Genomic DNA, 19,924 nt, shown 5'->3' on the forward strand with positions numbered 1-19,924 from the left:
CAGAGGAAAATAAAATGAAAGCAAAGAAGAAATAAGTGGAAAAGTCATGGGGACTGATGCACTTTAAAGTTAATAAAAATCTGGATGAATATGGAAGAAAGGGGAACTAGCAAAGGACTGACATGATCACAGGCCATAGTAACTAAGTGCAATCCTAAGTAGAGTTATACCCTTTTAAGTCTGTTTCAGAATGCAATGTAAGACAATGAAAAGAATGAAAAACAGAAATAAGAGGGTAAAGATGAGACGAGAGCAAACCAACAGGAAAATAATCATGACTATCTAGCTGAGAAAAAAAGAAAAATTTAAAGAATAGGAAATATCAATAGAAAGCGAAAACATCGAAGAATTTAGACTGCAACTAAATGTTTTGTGCAATATCTTTCACAAACTTTTTTTTTTAAATAGGGTTGCCAAGTCCAATTCAAGAAATATCTGGGGACTTTGGGGGGTGGAGCCAGGAGACTTTGGGGATGGGGCCAGGAGACATTGGGGGTGGAGTCATGAGCCAGGTTGGAACAAGTACAATTGAACTCGAAAGGGAGTTCTGGCCATCACATTGAAAGGGACTGCACACCTTTTCAATGCCTTCCCTCCATTAGAAATAATTGAAGGATAAGGGCACCTTCTTTGGGGGCTCATAGAATTGCACCCCCTGGTCCAATCCTTTTGGAACTTGGAGGGTGTTTTGAGGAAAGGCATCAGATGCTATGCTGCAAATTCAGTGCCTCTACCTCAAAGAACATCCCCCCTCCCGAGCCCCAGATACTCGCGGATCAATTTTCCATTATTCCCTATGGGAATTGTTCTCCATAGGGAATAATAGAGTGCCCAGTAGACATTTCCCTCTTTCCCCTCACTTTCTAAAGCTTTCTAAAGTGGGGTGAGGGCCTCCAAACCGGGGCATCCCCTGCCCCCTCCCTCTCTCTTTCACACACACACAATTACTGGGTCTGGTTCCTCCACAAGTTTACTTGCTCTGAAAACGAAAGCAAAACAAACGGAGGGTCTGTGCTCTGACGAAACTGCTGTTGACCCTTCCCCATGAAGCGCTTTAAAGGCACACATTTTAAAAACGGACCTGTTTGCAGGTTTCTAAACCTGCCTGAGCTCTAAAAGTACATGGTGACTTGGGGGGGGGGCAGGGCTTCCTGGCTGGGGGTGGGGGGAAGCCTGTAAAACCTGGGGATCCCCCACTGGGACCTGGGGATTGGGAAGCCTATTTTGAAACCAAATCAGTCTTAGGTTATCAAGCATTAGAACTAAGGAACAGCAGCTTCTGAAAAACAGGTGGGGCTTCTGAACCCTTTCCTCTGGATGTGTTTTCTGGAGTAGGTTGTTTATTTTGTTTATTTGAATATAAGTAGTTTATAATCTGTCTTTCTCACTTGTACTCAATGGAGATATCAGTGTGAATCAGTACAACTGACAAGATGAGACATTCATTGAACAATGCAACTGGAATTACTGTTGTAGAATCAACCGGAACTGTAAAAACAGAACTGAAGCAAAACGTAAGTATTAACATGACACGTTAAATGATGAAAAAATTACATAGTAGGATCCTCATTTCAGCAAACTGCACACACCAGTATAGACCACAGTCCCAAATAACTCAACCAAGTAATTCTGTGAAACATTTAGTACAGTGTGACTCTGCTGCCTGAATTATTCAAGAAAAGCCCTCTTGAATAATTCAGCTTTGCTGTTGTTTGCAGAAAGCCAGGAGAGGGGGAGCCTTTCTGACCTCCTCAGGCTGGCCATTCCATGAGGTGGGGGCCGCAGGGGAGAGGGCATGTGTAGGGGCAATTGCTGGTTTTGCCCAATTGTAGGCTGGCCCCTCCAGAAGACCCTGCTCAGATGAATGCAGCTGTCATGGGGGAGCATAAGCGGAGAAGCGATTTCACAGATATGAGGGTCCAAAGCCAGTGATAGCTAATATCTTAAATTGTGTTCAGAAACTGATAGGAAGCTAGTGAAGTACCTGCAGGAGGGAAGTGATATTTATCTTCCATTTAACTCCTGATAATAGCCAAGCTGTGGCATTCTGCACCAACTGGAGTTTCTGAATTGATTTTGGCAGTAGACCAACTTACCGACCATTACAGTCTCAATGTTACTGTGGCAAGGATCTAGGCTGCCAGATCAGCCAAATCAAGGGAAGGGTAAGGGGTCATCTTTTGGGTTAGGCTGAGTTGGAAAAAAGTATTTTTCCATAGTTGCATTAACTTACTTCTCCAGTTATAACACTTGGTCTAGGGTTGCCAAGTCCAATTCAAGAAATATCTGGGGACTTTGGGGGTAGAGCCAGGAGCAAGGGTGTGACAAGCATAATTGATTTCAAAGGGAGTTCTGGCCATCACATTTAAAGGGACAGCACACCTTTTAAAATGCCTTCCTTCCACAGGAAATAATGAAGGATAGGGGCACCTTCTTTTGGGGCTCATAGAATTGGACCCCCTGGTCCAATCGTTTTGAAAACTGGAGGGTATTTTGAGGAGAGGCACTAGTGCTATACTGAAAATTTGGTGCCTCTACCTCAAAAAACAGCCCCCCCCCCCCCCGAGCCCCTGATACCTCCAGATCAATTCCCCATTATACCCTATGAGAATCGATCTCCACATAGGGAATAATGAAGTGCCCAGCAGACATTTCCCTCCCCACCCCGTTTCTGGCAACTCTGAAGCAAGGGATTGGCGACTCTCCTCACGAGTTGCTGCCAACTTCTTCAAAGTAACACAGACACACCATCCCAAGAGGAAGCCTTTCAATCGGATTGGCAAGCCTAATTGGGTCTAGTACAACTTTGAGCCTCTTAACTGGGTCAGCAAGACCTCTGCCTTCTCAACTAGCATTACCTCTGTCTTTTCAGGGTTTTGTTTCAATTTGTTCACTCTTAGCCAATTTACCACAGCAGCCAGACAGCAATTCAGGAACTTTACTGCATCACCAGGGGATTTGGATAAGGCTACACAGAGCTGAGTATCATCTGCATATTTATAATATCCAACCCTAAAGCTATGGGTGATTTGTCCTAAGCGCTTTACATAGAGATTGAAAAGCATGGGGGATAGAACTGTGACCTGTGGAGCTCCACGGGATAGGTCCCACACCAGTGACAACTGGGCTCCCATAGCAACCACTGATAGTTTTGAGTGGGGAAATGGATGGAGGGACGTAACAGCTCCCACTGGCCATTTCAGTGCTCAAGCTTGCAGACATCTTAGGCTGCTTTTGAAAATACACACACCTGGGAAACTGTGCATCATGTCTACTTTGGCATTAGGTAACCAAGAGGAAAGAGATGATACACAAGTACAGAAATTAAAAAAGGCTGTGCAAATGAACGCTCTGAATGTAATTTTAATAACAAGAATATAATTGAATGGCATCAATATAGATGAGACATTTAACACCACAACAGCCAAAAGGAGAACTGAGTTTTGAGGAATCATGACAGAATCAGAATTCTCTACACACAATTCATATAGCATACATTGATAATGCAAATTCCCTGTGTTTCCTATTGTTGCTTCAGGATTTTCAGAACCACTCAAATGGAGACAGTTTTTCTGACTTACCACAATGTTGTGTCCTGTCATCCATAAGCCCCGCCCCCGCCAAGCCTCTGAAGGCCTTGCAAGGTCTGAGGCTTTCTCCCAGCTGCCTTTCTTTTATTTGCTGGATTCTAAGGAGGTATTTTCAGAATGTTATCACCTTGCCAGAAGAATGTCCTTTCAAGGCGACTTCAAAGAGACTTCATTAATTGTATAGGGCTTAGAGATATTCTGTCAACTTGCATTCCACCCCTCCCCGCCCAAGCAACAACTCATGTCTCTCAATAAAACCACAGTAGATCAAATATGAGGTCCCGGAAAGGGATATATTTAGAAATGGTCAAACAATTTTCACAATGTGTAAACAGGAAAGAAACTCCAGTGAGCAGTCTAAACCAGCAGGGGGAGCTATAGTCAGTGTGAGATTGTGGTGATGTACCATCCGCCTACTTCACTGTTTCCCAAATATATTAGATTTCTCAGAAATGGATTTAGCCATTTAATCCATTCTTAACTAAACACTGGAAGATCTGAGATCAGATCTTTCCAGAATTTTAAAAATAGAAATAGCAGCTGTACAAAGCACTGCTTCCGGATGAGGAGGGGGGAGGTTAACTCTGCATGGTATTGTCAATTGAAATTGATCCCCACCCCCAGCACTGTTAGAATTTGAGGAATACAAGATGGGCAAAAGATGCCTTTGCCAACGTAACTTATATTATCTATGCCACCAAGTTATCTTGTGAGCTCCTGGTTTATTCATGGAAGCAGTTTTACTTTTTATCCCTTCAGTGCTAAGTCCCCTTTGAAATCTCTTTGGCTTAAAATGCCAACAGCAACCTGCCTTATGCTGTGCTGTTGCAATCCTGCACTTATTGTGAAGAGGCAACAATAGGGGCACCTTGCCTGTGCAGCTGGCCTCACTCAGCAGCCCCAGGATGCATGTCCACAAGTGAAAGTTGCCCAATTGCTTCATCCCCAGCTCAAGAAAAGCTTCACAAGCTACACTTCTCTGTATTGGGATATAGAAAGTGGCACAGAAGCAGAAGTTAAAAAGCTGGCAAATCTTGGTGGTATAAAAATGAAAATAATCACAAGTGCTCCTAACAGATGCCACCTATTTAACCTCGTATATACCTGCATGCAGGCCTGACAGCCTTGTTCAGCCTCTCCGCACCTCAAAATCTGAAATGGTATCCCTGCCAGCCAAGGCTACATAGCAGACGACCCTGCTGCAACAAAATGATCTGCCTCCATCTTGAATTATGCAGGGATAGGATGTTGTCCTATTGACCGTGGGTTGCAGTTTATCAGAATATCATACTAATACTCAGGGCCTTTTTTGAGCAGGAATGCACAGGAACTCAGTTCCAGCTGGGTTGGCACCAGGGGGTGTGGCCTAATATGCAAATGAGTTCCTGCTGGGTTTTTTTAAAACAAAAAAGCCCTGTGTGAAACAATGGTGACATCAGGGTGTGTGGCCTAATATGCAAATGAGTTCCTGCTGGGCTTTTTCTACAAAAAAGCCCTGCTACTACTGAATACTTAAGAAAAAATCCAATTGCACGTCATAACTGAGCATACAGGATTGAGTTGTGAGAATGCAATGCTAAACATGCTTGGAGGTAAATCTTAGGTGGATTTGGTACGATTACTTTCAGCAATTATGCAGAGGATAAAAGAGTAGGATTTACTTCTGAGCAAACAGAGAATGGATGGCAATGGATATCACTCAGAAACGGCTACCTGAAAACACAGTTGATGGTGAACCAAAGAGAAAGTATTTAATATACTGAAAACAATTCTGGGGGATTCTTCATTTGGTGCCAGTTGGGTGTAGTGGTTAAGTGTGCGGACTCTTATCTGGGAGAACCGGGTTTGATTCCCCACTCCTCCACTTGCACCTGCTAGCATGGCCTTGGGTCAGCCATAGCTCTGGCAGAGGTTGTCCTTGAAAGGGCAGCTGCTGTGAGAGCCCTCTCCAGCCCCACCCACCGCACAGGGTGTCTGTTGTGGGGGAGGAAGGTAAAGGAGATTGTGAGCCGCTCTGAGACTCTTCGGAGTGGAGGGCAGGATATAAATCCAATATCTTCATTGAAGGAGAATCCCCTCAGCCATATCAAGTTACCCTTCATGCAGTACATTTTCTAAGTGGGGGGAACAGATCTAGAATGCAAAACTTAAACCTCTTCAGGGAACAGATATAGAATGCAAAACTTAAACCTCTTCAGAAGCGAGAGTAATGCTCCTAATTCACTGAGTCCAGGACTCTAGTGAATTGGAACCTCAGTGGACACTCTGAAGGCTAAGGAAAAGATATTAATTATAAGTGCTGACAACTTTGCAAGGGGTGGCAGATTTCAAAGACAAGCTGCTCATAAAGCATTCCTCAAATATGTGGGCTGGATCCAGATTAAAGAATCCTGACCATTGGCAGAGCTTCATTTAACAGAAAGCCAAAGAAGCAGGTGTTGTGACCTACAGTAGCCTCAGATACATTCTTCCCTCTTTTCTAGTACCAAAAGGGATTTTTATTATGAGAACATATTTGGTAGGTACTCAGGCAAGAACCACTGCTGGAACAAGAGGTTACTGCAGCAACAACTGGACTGGGTTAGAGATAAGAAGCAATGGTTCTGCCATGGGCTCACCTCACTTTGTCCTTTAGTGTTGCTTCCATCTCAAATCAAGACATCCCACTAAGTATGCACAGACCTTCAGCCTTAGCCAGAATTCCCAATTCATTTTTTAAAAAATGCATGTATAGGACTGCACTGCACTGGAATAACACAGCAGTCAATGGGATTTATAATATTTAGAAGGAGGGGGCCCACAATTCCTTTCAGGGGGCATCTCATTTTTCCAAGTATTCCCTTCCCCACACTGTTTCCTCTTTCCCTTCCCTAGCAGCCCCCATAGCCCCTTCTCCCTTTCCTGATTTCTTCTCTCCTTCTAACTATCAGCCTACTTTTATCTGTCCTCTTGCTTTCAGCTGTCCCTCCTTCTAGTAGCCTCTCCTTGAGAAGTTTTGCGGGGGGGGGGGGGGTCATCATCCACTATGCCTGGATGAGTTGTGCAGCGGCTGCCTGTCCTGTCCCCAGCTGGTCTTCCTCCATTAGGCACAAGACAGGGAAAGGGAAAGGGACCTTCTTCAGAGCTGTTTCCTTCCCCACATCTTTGCTTTATAGAAACTAAGGATTGGAAGTCTGGGCAATATTGCCAAGCGCTGCCCCAGAATTGCCCTGTGAACTCAAACGTAGTCACAGTGAACATTCTGTTCTTAATGTTACAGTGTTGTTTCTATTATTTTGGGGAGTTTTAATTCCCCTCTTTTTGTTTCTGCAAACCTGGGGGTTTCATTCAGGTCTGTGAAGAAATCTCCCCTGTCAGCATGGCCAATGACTGGGGCTGATGGGAGTTGTACGCAAAAAACATCTGGAGAGCTACCGCTGGCCACCCCTGGATTATTTCATCCACATTCTATGACTCAGTCAGAATTTGGCAAGTGTTCATAGAATCATAGAGTTGGGACCTCCAGGGTCATCTAGTCCAGCGGTCCTCAACCTTTTTGGCACCAGGGATCGATTTTGTAGAAGACAATTTTTCCATGGCCCGGGGGTGGGGGTGGGGTGATGGTTTTGGGATGATACAATTGTGCACTTTATTTTGGTGTGGTGGCTAAGTGTGTGGACTCTATCTGGGAGACCTGGGTTTGATTCCCCACTCCTCCACTTGCACATGCTGGAATGGCCTTGGGCAGCTATAGCTCTCACAGGGATTATCCTTGAAAGGGCAGCTGTTGTGAGAGCTCTCTCAGCCGCACCCACCTCACAGGGTGTCTGTTGTGGAGGGAGAAGATAAAGGCGATTGTAAGCAGGCCTGAGACTCTTGAGATTCAGAGTGGAGGGCAGGATATAAATCCAATGTTGTCTTATTATTATTATTATCACTACATTGTAATATATAATGAAATAATTATACAACTTACGGACCGGTTGCTAACAGGCCACAGACCGGTACTGGTCCACAGCCTGGGGGTTGGGGACCTCTGATCTAGTCCAACCCCCTGCACAATGCAGGAAATTCACAAATACTGCCCCATAAGTTCACAGGATCCACATCGCTGTCAGATGGCCATCTAGCCTCTGTTTAAAAATCTCCAAGGAAGGAGAGCCCACCATCTCCTGAGGAAGCCTGTTCCACTGAGGAACCACTCTAACGGTCAGGAAGTTCTTCCTAATGTTGAGCTGGAAACTCTTTTGATTTAATTTCAACCCGTTGGTTCTGGTCCTACCTTCTGGGGCCACAGAAAACAATTCGGCACCATCCTCTATATGACAGTCCTTCAAGGACTTGAAGATGGTGATCATATCACCTCTCAGCTGCCTCCTCTCTAGGCTAAACATGCCCAGCTCCTTCAACCTTTCTTCACAGGACTTGGTCTCCAGACCCCTCACCATCTTCATTGCCCTCTTCTGGACTTGTTCCAGTTTGTCTATATCCTTCTTAAAATGTGGTGTCCAAAACTGAACACAAGGCTCTAGGTGAGGTCTTACCAGAACAGAGTAAATGATACTATCACTTCATGTGATCTGGACACTATACTTCATAGAACTAGATATGATTTTAAAAACTGGCATAATATCAGCATTACTATATTATGTGCATATAGTTCCATTATGATTTAACTAGGCCTCTTTTCTCCCCCATTAACTTCACCTTCAAATTGAGAAAAATCTTGTGACATACCCATACTTCTCAGCACTAAAAAGAAAAGTAGCATATACTATATTGGAAAAAGATACAATGCAAGCTTTTAGCCATAAGTTTCCTTGCCAAATCTCGGGGAAATCCTGAATGTTATCTTTGAAGTTGGTTGTTCACTGATGACTGAAATGACTTCTGATAGCAATTAAGGCACAGTTACCAAGGATTTAGTAAGAATGAACATAGTGGGGCTTAATTTCAGCAAAACAGGCATAGGACTGTACTGCAGGAGGCTGAAGACGATTGCTTATTCACAGTTCCTTATTCATTCCTTATTCGTGAATTCAACCAAAAACACTGCAGAGAGTTTGAAAGTTCTGAACCCCAAAATAAGGTCTGGACCTCCATATATTATACATCCTGTTGTTCAGGAGACTCTGTCCTTTGAGAGGGCATGTGCTGCTTCATGGTCCAAAGAGCAGTTCTTATACCAGCTGCTCCTAAGCAAGCTGCCCCCAAGACACTCAAACACTCAGACACTGGAGCCAGGATGTACCCCAAAACAATATTTGGACCACCCCAAGAGACACATCTTCGCGCTTGGGACACTGTCCCCTGCAAGAAGACATGTATTGCATGGTGGCTTTCATTGGCAGACCCAGTGAAAGTCCCAGGAGTCAAGTAATGGCAGAACATGGCATGTAATGCATCCAGTCACCAACTAAAGTCTAAAGAAGGATGCTGGACAGAACCATTGATGTAGCACTTAAACAGCCACATTTGCCAACTTTTTTGGGGGAGGGGGGCACTGTTGCACTTGTGCATAAAGGTATCAGTCTCCAGGTGGAGCCTGGAGTACTCCTGGAATTACAACTGCCCTCAAGGCTACAGCAATCAGTTCCCCTGCAAGAAATAGTGGCTTTAGAGGATGTACTCTTGTATGGAAATACCAATTGTATTTAGATCTTTTTCTGGTATTTGAGTTGCAACCTAAAATTGTAAGCTGCTTCAGTGATCCTGGCCTTCCTAAGGTGAGGCTGATCAGGTTCAGTTGGGCACAATGATTAATTAGCTGTTTCTGAGCAGCCCAGGAGGGAACCCCAAGGAACTCATCTGCTGGGGATCAAACTCATCTGCTGGGGATCAAAAAGTGTTTTTCTGAGGAGGAGACTAGATGTGTCTGTCATTAGCTGAAATACCGATTGAAGTATGTGAGAAACCTTTTAAAATAAACTTTTGTTGGACTTTGATATGAGAGCATGGAGCAGTATTGTTTGTGGATTTTTCTTTGCCCTTGGAGACTTCTCATACACAGGGACCTGAGTGTGAGACAGCAGATTTTTACAACTCTATGGAATCTCAATCCCCTAAATTCATTCTCCAGACTCCAGACTGCCCTGGTACCTCACCCAAATCTCCAGGAATTTACTAAATCAGAGTTGGCAGTCTTGATTGTGCTGACTTGCCTCACAAAGTTTTCAACCTCTAACATCAATCTGCCAATGTAGGTAGAACTTCTCCCATCATATCATCTCTATGCCAGGAAATGCTTTACCTACTAAAATACCACACATCAGGCTGCTGTTAATGGCAAAGAAGAAGACTCAGTAAAACAAAAACTTATAATGATAACCAGGCCTGTAGCCAGGAATTTTTCTGTGGGAGGGCACCAGAGGGGACATGACATCACTGACTGACATCACAAAAATAAAATACAAAAATAGCCACATCCACACTCATTTCAACAAAGTTTGGCTAGTTCTCCCCCACCCCACCCCTGCCGCCACGCTTCTCCACCCAAAAGGCCAGCTCATTCAGGAGCGCTGGCAGCACAATGAGGAAGTCAAGTGGGTAGTCAAGGAGTGAGCAGATTTAGACACCAAGGACTTGTGACCTTTGTTACATGACCTCTCAACGCAGGCACACTGCAAAGAGGCCTGCCCACTCAGCTTGCTCACTGCCCTGGCAGCACAAGCTGGCCTTTTGAAAGGGGTGTGTGGGGCAGGAGTGGGGAGAGCTGGCCATTACGGGGGGTGGGGAGAGCTGGCCCCTGATGCCCCTCACTTGCTGTGGTCCCAATGATGACTCCCCCTTCCCCTGTGCAAGTTCTCCCAAAGCAAAACATCTGACTGCAAGCTGGATTCTACCACAGGAGCTTGGTAGTCTGTAATTGCAAAAATATGTGCCACAGCTGACTACTGTTCTGCAAGAAAACTCTTCGTGTGCTGTATGGAATTACAGTTATGGCTGCAGTCTTCTGTACATCTTATCTCTGATTAATGTTGGAAGTGCAGGATTTTGCCCTGTCTCCGACTTGAGAGATGGAACCAAAGAGGTTAGACAGATTAAAGAGGTTAGAACATATGTAGAATGCTACTCTTATGGGAAATTTCCTCTGTTTCTGCTCTCTCACTATTTTTCTCACATGCACACAAAGAAGGTACATGATCTCTCATCTTGTACTATAAGGGCTGAACATGTGTCCAGCATCCAACACCATCTAGTTAGCTAGAATAAATCTACCTCTATCTCTTACCTGCACTCTCCAGTATTTCCTTTAATAAAAGTAATTTATTAGTTTTAGATCTGATTTCCGTCCCATGCATTATCTTGTAAACCTCTATTGTCACCCCGCAGTCGACGTTTCTCCGAGCTAAAGAGCCCCAAGCGTTTTAACCTTTCTTCATAGGGAAAGTGTTCCAAACCTTTAATCATTCTAGTTGCCCTTTTCTGCACTTTTTCCAATGCTATAATATCCTTTTTGAGGTGCGGTGACCAGAATTGTACACAGTATTCCAAATGAGACCGCACCATCGATTTATACAGGGGCATTATGATACTGGCTGATTTGTTTTCAATTCCCTTCCTAATGATTCCCAGCATGGCGTTGGCCTTTTTTATTGCAATCGCACACTGCCTTGACATTTTCAGTGAGTTATCTACCACGACCCCAAGATCTCTGTCTTGGTCAGTCTCTGCCAGTTCACACCCCATCAACTTGTATTTGTAGCTGGGATTCTTGGCCCCAATATGCATTACTTTGTACTTGGCCACATTGAACCTCATCTGTCACGTTGACGCCCACTCACCCAGCCTCAACAGACCCCTTTGGAGTGCCTCACAATCCTCTCTGGTTCTCACCACCCTGAACAATTTAGTGTAATCTGCAAACTTGGCCACTTCACTGCTCACTCCCAACTCCAAATCATTTATGAAAAAGTTAAAGAGCATGGGACCCAGTACCGAGCCCTGCGGCACCCCATTGCTTACCGTCCTCCACTGCGAAGACTGCCCATTTATACTCACTCTCTGCTTCCTATTAATTAGCCAGTTTTTGATCCACAAGAGGACTTTCCTTTTACTCCATGACTCTCGAGCTTTCTAAGGAGCCTTTGATGAGTAACTTTATCAAAAGCTTTCTGGAAGTCAAGGTAAACAACATCTATTGGGTCTCCTTTGTCCACATGTTTGTTCACCCCCTCAAAGAAATGCAACAGGTTAGTGAGGCAAGATCTTCCCTTACAGAACCCATGCTAAGTCTTCATCAATAACTCGTGTTCATCAATGCGCCTACTCATTCTGTTTCTACCAACTTTCCCGGTATTGAAGTCAGACTGACTGGCCTGTAATTTCTCGGATCTCCTCTGGAACCCTTTTTAAAGATGGGGGTGATATTTGCTACCTTCCAGTTTTCAGGAATGGAGGCAGATTTCAATGAAAGATTACATATTTTTGTCAGGAGATCCAGAAGTTCAACTTTGAGTTCTTTCAGAACTCTTGGATGTATGCCATCCGGACCTGGTGACTTATTAGTTTTTAATTCATCTATCAGTTGTAGGACCTCCTCACTTGTTACCTCAATCTGACTCAGGTCTTTCAACACCCCTTCCAAAATTAGTGGTTCTGGAGTGGGCAAACATTTCTTATCTTCCACAGTGAAGACAGAGGCAAAAAATGCTTCTCAGCCATTTCCCTATCCTCCTTCAGTAATCCTTTTACCCCTTGGTCATCCAGGGGCCCCATTGCCTCCCTGGCTCGTTTCCTGCTTCTAATATATTTGAAGAAATTTTTATTGTTGGTCTTTATGTTTTTTGCAATACGCTCCTCATAGTCCCTTTTTGCCTGCCTGATCACAGTCTTGCATTTGATTTGCCACAGCCTGTGTTCCCTTTTATTAATCTCACTTGGACTAGCTTTCCATCGCTTAAAGGAGTCCTTCTTACCTTTTACAGCTTCCATTACTTTGTTAACCATGCAGGCCTTTTCTTATACCTGTTTGTGCCTTTCCTAACTTGTGGTATATATTTTATCTGAGCTTCTAGGATTGTAGTTTTAAATAGCCTCCAAGGTTCCCCAAGGGTTTTGACTGTATTTACCTTTCCTTTCAGTTTCCTCTTCACATGTCTCCTCATCTCAGAGAATTTACCCTTTTTAAAGTTAAATGTGGTTGTGCCGATCTTTTGGGGCAACTCTCTATTTATACAAACGGTGAAATCAATAATGTTATGGTCACTGCTCCCAAGCGGTGTGATCACTTTTACATCTCTCACCAAGTCTTGGGCATTACTTAGGACCAAATCCAGGATCACCCCACCCCTGGTAGGTTCTGAGATCATCTGCTCCATAGCACAGTCATTGAGAGCATCAAGAAACTCAATCTCTTTCTCTCGACCAGAACACATATGGACCCAATCAATCTGCGGGTAGTTAAAATCACCTATGATGACACAGTTTTTACGTTTAGCCGCTGTCTTTAATCCTTCCATCATATTATAATTGTCCTCTATCTTTTGATTTGGTGGGCGATAACAAACTCCCATAGTTAAATTTCCTTTTGGGCCCTCTATTTCAACCCAAAGCATTTCTAGAAGGGAATCTAATTCTCTTACCTCAGTCTTGCTGGACCATATACCCTCTCTGATATACAGAGCCACCCCACCTCCAACCCTTCCCTCCCTATCCTTCTGATATAACTTATATCCAGGAATCACCGTGTCCCACTGATTCTCCTCATTCCACCGAGTTTCTGAAATTCCCACAATGTCTATGTTTTCTGGCTATAGAATCATGGCTGTGAAGGCTCCTGTGCACCAAAATGCCTCCTTCCGCAGTAGAAGCTGCTCATTGCCACACAACATTAATCACAGTGACTCTTTTCAAGCATCAACCACAGATGCCAGATGATTCTGCTGCTTCTCTGAATCCACTGGATTGTTTAAAAAAGGATTGGGCCTCTCTACAGGCCAGTAAACCCTACCTTTTACATCAGCTGTAGAACAGGGATTATGTGAAAAGAGTCTGATTTTAATGTCAAAAGGGATGCACAAATGGAGAATGAGGAACCTTCCCAGTTCCTATGACATACCTTCTTGTGATCTAACACTCCCCTCATGCTATGCCTAGGGAATTGCACTTATCTCAGAGAAAGGATCTTGGGGAGAGTAGTGGAGGGTTCTGCAATAATCTATCTGCATGCCGCTTTTGCTGTTTAAAATGGCTTTCTTTTCCCCTTTTCTGCAGTAGATCTGTATTTCAATACACTTATCTGCAGATGTCAAGCCTACTTTGACCATAAAATCATCCTCTTAGGTGTAAGAGAGAAGTGTGTCTGAGTCTAATTGCCAGAGATATCGGAAGTTTGGAAAGTACTTCAGTGTTTATTTTGTTCAGTGGCCAGCAGGCAAAACCAACAGAAACAACTGCTTTGTTTCCCCCCACCCCCACCTCTAGTATAGTAATCCTTTTTCCCTACCATAAAGAACATGCTTATCAAGATTTCGCAATAAGACTGAATTTACTGCTTTCTATAAATCATGTCTTCTACTACCTGCACTGCCTAGCACAGAGCCTCTTAAGGAGAAAGCTGACAATGTGATTTTTTTAAAAAAATAATTTTCTTAACAGACTAATTAAAGACTTCCCTCTCTCCTTCCTGACTACAGTTTTAATACACCCCTGAAACAGAATCACATGTCCTTTTATGAGGACTACAGTGACCAGATGCACAAATGGACAGGACTCATGTACAGTCAGACATTTTCCAATGATAATCTGGTCTGAACTGCAGTTTTAATATCTGTCCAATAGTCCTTCCTTCCTTCCTTCCTTCCTTCCTTCCTTCCTTCCTTCCTTCCTTCCTTCCTTCCTTCCTTCCTTCCTTCCTTCCTTCCTTCCTTCCTTCCTTCCTTCCTTCCTTCCTTCCTTCCTTCCTTCCTTCCACTTATGTATTTTTTCTGGGTCTGTTATTTTAATGCTATCTAATTAATACTCTTTCTAAGGTTAGTTCAGTATGGGGGTAAGTTCCTGTTTCCCACACATCATGCAAAAGCTTCAACAATGTTGTTTCTGTGTGGAGATTTCTTCCACACTCTCCCTTCCTGCCCGCCATCTCACCCACCCCCACCCCCAGTGCAAGAGGGCTTTTGTCATCTAATTATCTGTAATATGTGCAAGTACTGATAATTTTTAAAAGGCAAAAATCCCAGTGGAATGGGGAGTATAATGCTGGGTGCCACATCAGAATGTTGGTTGAGACCAAGAGACCTTTTCCATGCTCTGTTGAACCCAATGTGGGTACAATCTCTCTCAGGAAAAATTTATACCAAAGTAGGTTTGGAGAAAACGTGCAAAAAAACTGGAGGAAAAACAAAAGATTCTGGAAGCACAACTATGTTATGGGGAATCCCTGAAGCCAAATCAAATACCACCACAATTGAGGGGGAGAGGGGAGAACCCTAGATTTCTGAAATGCCTGGGATGTTATATTGAGAAGAAATATTTAAAGGTAGCAAATCAGGAGGAATAGGGGATTGTCATGGAAGCAGGGGTCCTGGAGTGGGAGGAATCACAGGGCCCCTTCCCTGGGCTGCCAACTGCCCTGCCCCCCAGAGCCCCTTTTCTGCTCACTCACCTCAGGGCCGTAGTCAGGATTTTAAAGTCAGGGGGCACCCTTTCCCATTCATTGCAGGGCTTGCTGCTTCTTAGATGCTTTCTGGAGTAGGAGCAAAAGCTGGAGGCTCTGAAAGTGGCCAAGTTGAGGCAGTCAACCCTAAAACCTTGGAATCAAGAAGGGACTGCACCGTGCATGCAAGCAAGGCGGTTTCCTTCCACCTCTCTCTCCCCTACCCTGACACTTTGCAGCCAGCAGCTCCCTGGCCCATTCCATGTGGTTTCCCACTACTCCACCTTTCTCCTCTCCACCTGCTGCCTGCCCCCCCTCTCTTTTGCCATGGCTGAGCTGCCAAAGTGTGAGTTATGCTAATGAGTTCCACCACCTATTTTTCTACAAAATGAGCCCTGATCTCAAGGCAATTTACAATAAATAAAATACATATAATAAAACACATAATGTTTTTAAAGTCACAGTTTAGGACTTCTAGCAAATTTTTAAAATATAGACCTAAATAAAAACTCTCTGTTAAGCTAAAATTTTTTTAAAAAAACACTATTCTGAGGCCTAGTAGAGCTACTGGAGCAAAAACCTAAATAAAATGAGGAAAATGACACTGAATAGGTGGCCTCCAAGTCCACAAATGTAGTCTGAAAAAGACTGAAGAAAAAACAATTCAATAATACTCAGTAAAAGAAGAGTAGAAAGGAGCAGGGCTTGTTTTGAGCAGGAACACACAGGAATGCCGTTCCGGTTGTCTCAGTGCCAGAGGGTGTGGCCTAATATGCAAATGAGTTCCTACTCTCACACTATAAAATAAAAACCCTGAGGAACACTTCTCAGGGGTATATTAATAGTTTAGGATATAACTGGAGCACAGCTAGGTGGTGGACTTCATAAACTGAAACTTAATCCCAACAAACTGGAAGTGTTACTGCTGGGAAGAAGGCTTGACCAGGATTTAAGGTGTCCCCAGTTCTGAATGGGTCTCATGCCCCTTGAAGGTAAAAGTCCATAATCTGGGGATGCTCTTGGGGCCAGGCCTATTGCTTGAATAAGCAGGTAGCAGCTGTGGCCAGAAGTGCCTTTTACTAACCTGACTGGTTAGCTAGCTGCAGCCTTTCCTGGTAAGAAAAAGAACTTGCTGCTGGGGTCCATGCCCTGCTTACTGCCAGAATATTGAACAGAGTGTGATGTAGGGATCATATCACTCCAGCCTTAGCCCATTTTCTTTGGCTTCCAGTCTGTTTCTGAGCACAATTCAAGGTGTTAGAGTGGGATTTTTTTTGAGGGGGGGAGGTTGCATTTGGTATGTTGTGTGTGTTACACTTGGAAGTCATGATGACTTCTGGTGAGTGACCCCTACTTGGCGCCTGAAGGATATTCAGAGAGGTGGCTGAATAAACTTGCCTCTGTCCTCCTGACTTCTGGTATTTCCAGGAGGTCTCCCATCCAAGTACTTGTCAGAGTCGACTCTGCTTAGCTTTTGAGATTGAACTTGCCTGGGCTATCCAGGTCAGGTCTCAAGATGTTTGTTTTATGTATTTATTTGGTTCATATTCTATCCTATCATTCCTACAAATGGGCTCAGGGCAGGTTACAACATTGGTTATAAAAAATAAAAGCAAACTTTAAAAACTAGAATCGTTAACCTCCTGAAACAATACTGTTCAACAACTTCAGACTGTTTCAACCGAAAAAAATATAGAGAGGGTTAAATCCCATAAGGGATTCCAGATGGTAGATGCCCTGCCCTCAGCTAAATCAAGGTGGGAGTTGCTGTTCAGAGGAGTGTTCCCTCTAAGGTGAGTTAGTGTGAGCTAGCTCAGATTTTTAGCCTCCAGCTCACACATTTTTGTCTTAGCTCAGGAAAAATGGTCTCAGAGCAAACTAATTTATTCAATAGCTCACAACTTTAATGGCAATAGCTCACAAAATAGAATTTTTGCTCACAAGACTCCATAGCTTAGAGAGAGTAGTGGTCCATATGAACATATGAAGCTGCCTTATACTGAATCAGACCCTTGGTCCATCAAAGTCAGTATTGTCTACTCAGACTGGCAGTGGCTCTCCAGGGTCTCAAGCTGAGGTTTTTCATGCCTATTTGCCTGGACCCTTTTTTTGGAGATGCCAGGGATTGAACCTGGGACCTTCTGCTTGCCAAGCAGGTGCTCTGCCACTGAGCCACCATCCCTTCCCATGAACATATGAAGCTGCCTTATACTGAATCAGACCCTTGGTCCATCAAAGTCAGTATTGTCTACTCAGACTGGTCCAGACTGAGTCCTTGAAAACTGAAGACCTTGTAGTAGATAATAACAGGAGGGTCCAGATAGTATTTGACATCCACGGCCTCATCCAAAAGCCTGGCAGAATAGCTCCATCTTACAGGCCCTGTAGAATTGTAAAAGCTCCCGCAGGGCCCTCATCTTTCGTGGAAGCTTATTCCACCAGATTGGGGCCAGTTAACCTACTGGTCCCCCAGTCCACTGAACAGATTGAACAGAGCAGACATCTCTGTGGGCCCCAATAGTTCTTCCATAGCCACCCTGGTGATGGGGGGTATTATGGTGAGAGTGAAGAATGTCCTGGTTGTGTCAGAAGGCACCACTGACCTGTTTCTTGCTGCAGCGGTGAGTGCTATGGCAATGCTGGAAGAGGCTGAGGCAAGGGCAATACACACTGTGGCAAAGCTGGGCAACGCCACAGTGGTAGCACCCATCGGCAGGCTGGCTCTCCTTCCTTGGCCCCCTAGATAAAGCTGGAATGTTCCAAGGTGGCCACACCAATGATTGGACTAAACCACCACACTCTCTGCCCTCAGTCTCTCAGACCTGCAGGCAGCAGCGATGGAGGCAGTGGTGGCCTCCAGCAAGAATGATGCAACAGAAACTATGGACACTGCAGCAGCTGAGCTGGAAAATGCTGCCACAGCCAGTTCTGGTCAGCATTCTGACTGTTCTGCGGGGCCGCCTCTTCTTGTCCCCACATTTGGGCCTCACTAGCTCCAACTAGCACATTGACCCATGGTGTGCAAGGTAGCCTGAAGTAAGTCTCTCTGCTGTTTTTGGGTCAAATGGTTGAATAAACTTAATCCACTGTCAGGAGCTCTGCCTTGCTGGTTCAAAGCCCTATACGGTTTGTGGCCAACATACCTGAAGGACAGAATGTTCCCAGTTAAATCCCTGGGATCTCTTGTTGAAGGATCTTGTGGCGGGGGAGGTTTTTTTGGCATTGCTGCCTGTCAGAATGTGCTGCAAAACAGCAGTAGTTTCCCTCGGTTTAATGCAGACTCCTGGGTACATTTTGGAATCATTTAGACTATTTTTACTTAGAATTTTTATGCAGGATAATATAGGATTGATTTTGCACAGGCTGATACTGTTGTGATAGAGTGATTTCTGAGACTTTTTTTTTGTCAAAGAATTCAATCTTTCTTTCGAATGAATAGGGAGGAGATTACACCCAAAAGAAAGTATGGTTCGTTCCTCATTTGCTCCAACCTTACATGGCCCCTTCGGGCTGCTGCTTTCACTCAGTTGTTTCCGGTTCCTGCTGTTTGCTATTTTTGTTATCTCCTGATTTGCAAGCTAATTATAGTGTTAACCATGATTAGTATTTGGGCCTTGAAGCAATGATCTCATACCATAGGTTTTTTTCTCTGCCCCCACATGTGATTTGCAAGCAGAAAACACTTTCCCTTTCTTGTGGGAATCCTGCAGTTTGGTGGAATGAATGAGAAACAACAGCAAGGCTCCTCTTTTCACTCTTCTCTTTCTTGTCTCAAGACAGATTTGGGAGGGTGGTCATGCACTTGAAAGCTCATACCCAGAATTAAACTTTTGTTGATCTTAAAGGTGCCATTGGACTCAAACTTATCTCAAGACAGTTATTCAATAGTCAAATAGGTATCCTGTGTTGCTGCTAGTTTATTACCAATGTGATTTGTTTCCACAAAAAGAGACTTGATTTCACCTTGATCCCTGACAGCTCAAAACCTTAAGGGTCAACACCAAAACCTTGAACTTGACTTTGTAGTCTACTGGGGGCCAGTGCAGCTGATGCAGCACAGGTTTGTAAGCCAAAATGCCCTCAAAACGAGGGTGGGGAATTGTCAGGTGGGCACCTGGCTTGATCAGGATCTTTTACCTGTGTATACAAGATTCCACATCCAGAAATTAATGCTTAAAATATTAGGGACTTTAATTAAGTAAAACAATTAAAATTTATTCCAGAAAATATAGGTTTACATATAAGATAAAATACTCATAAAATCATCCATACAGTCCTAGGAAAAATAGAGAGATAGAGACAACACATGGGTAGACAAACAGGGTGATAATTACCGATCGTAGTCTTCAGGGAAGGCTCCAATGGTGACGTAAGAGGACGGGGGAAATGGGACCCTCAACTGGCCAAGAATTGGGGATGGATTTAGACAGTGGAGATAGGGTACTGCTAGATTCACACCTGAGTGGAGTTGGGTCAGAGGTTAAATAGACTACCTTAGACCCTCTGGGGATGGGAGGTACAGGGGAGGAAAAAGGGGAGGCTCTGCAGTGACCATAAGGGCTGGACTTCTGCAGTAGCCAATAGCAAGTTAATTGGTGGCACCTAATTGGGTGTCCATAACTGTCCAATGAACAAGCTTGGGCCCGGGTTACCTGATTGACTGTACAGGTAACCATGGGTCAAGGGGGAGGCTCCAGACTGACAGTTGGGGAGAAGAACGGGAGAAATTACTGGGTGGAGGGGTGCTTAAGATTATTAA

The sequence above is a fragment of the Heteronotia binoei genome, chromosome 21 (genome assembly GCF_032191835.1).
Source record: "Heteronotia binoei isolate CCM8104 ecotype False Entrance Well chromosome 21, APGP_CSIRO_Hbin_v1, whole genome shotgun sequence".
Taxonomy (NCBI): domain Eukaryota; kingdom Metazoa; phylum Chordata; class Lepidosauria; order Squamata; family Gekkonidae; genus Heteronotia; species Heteronotia binoei.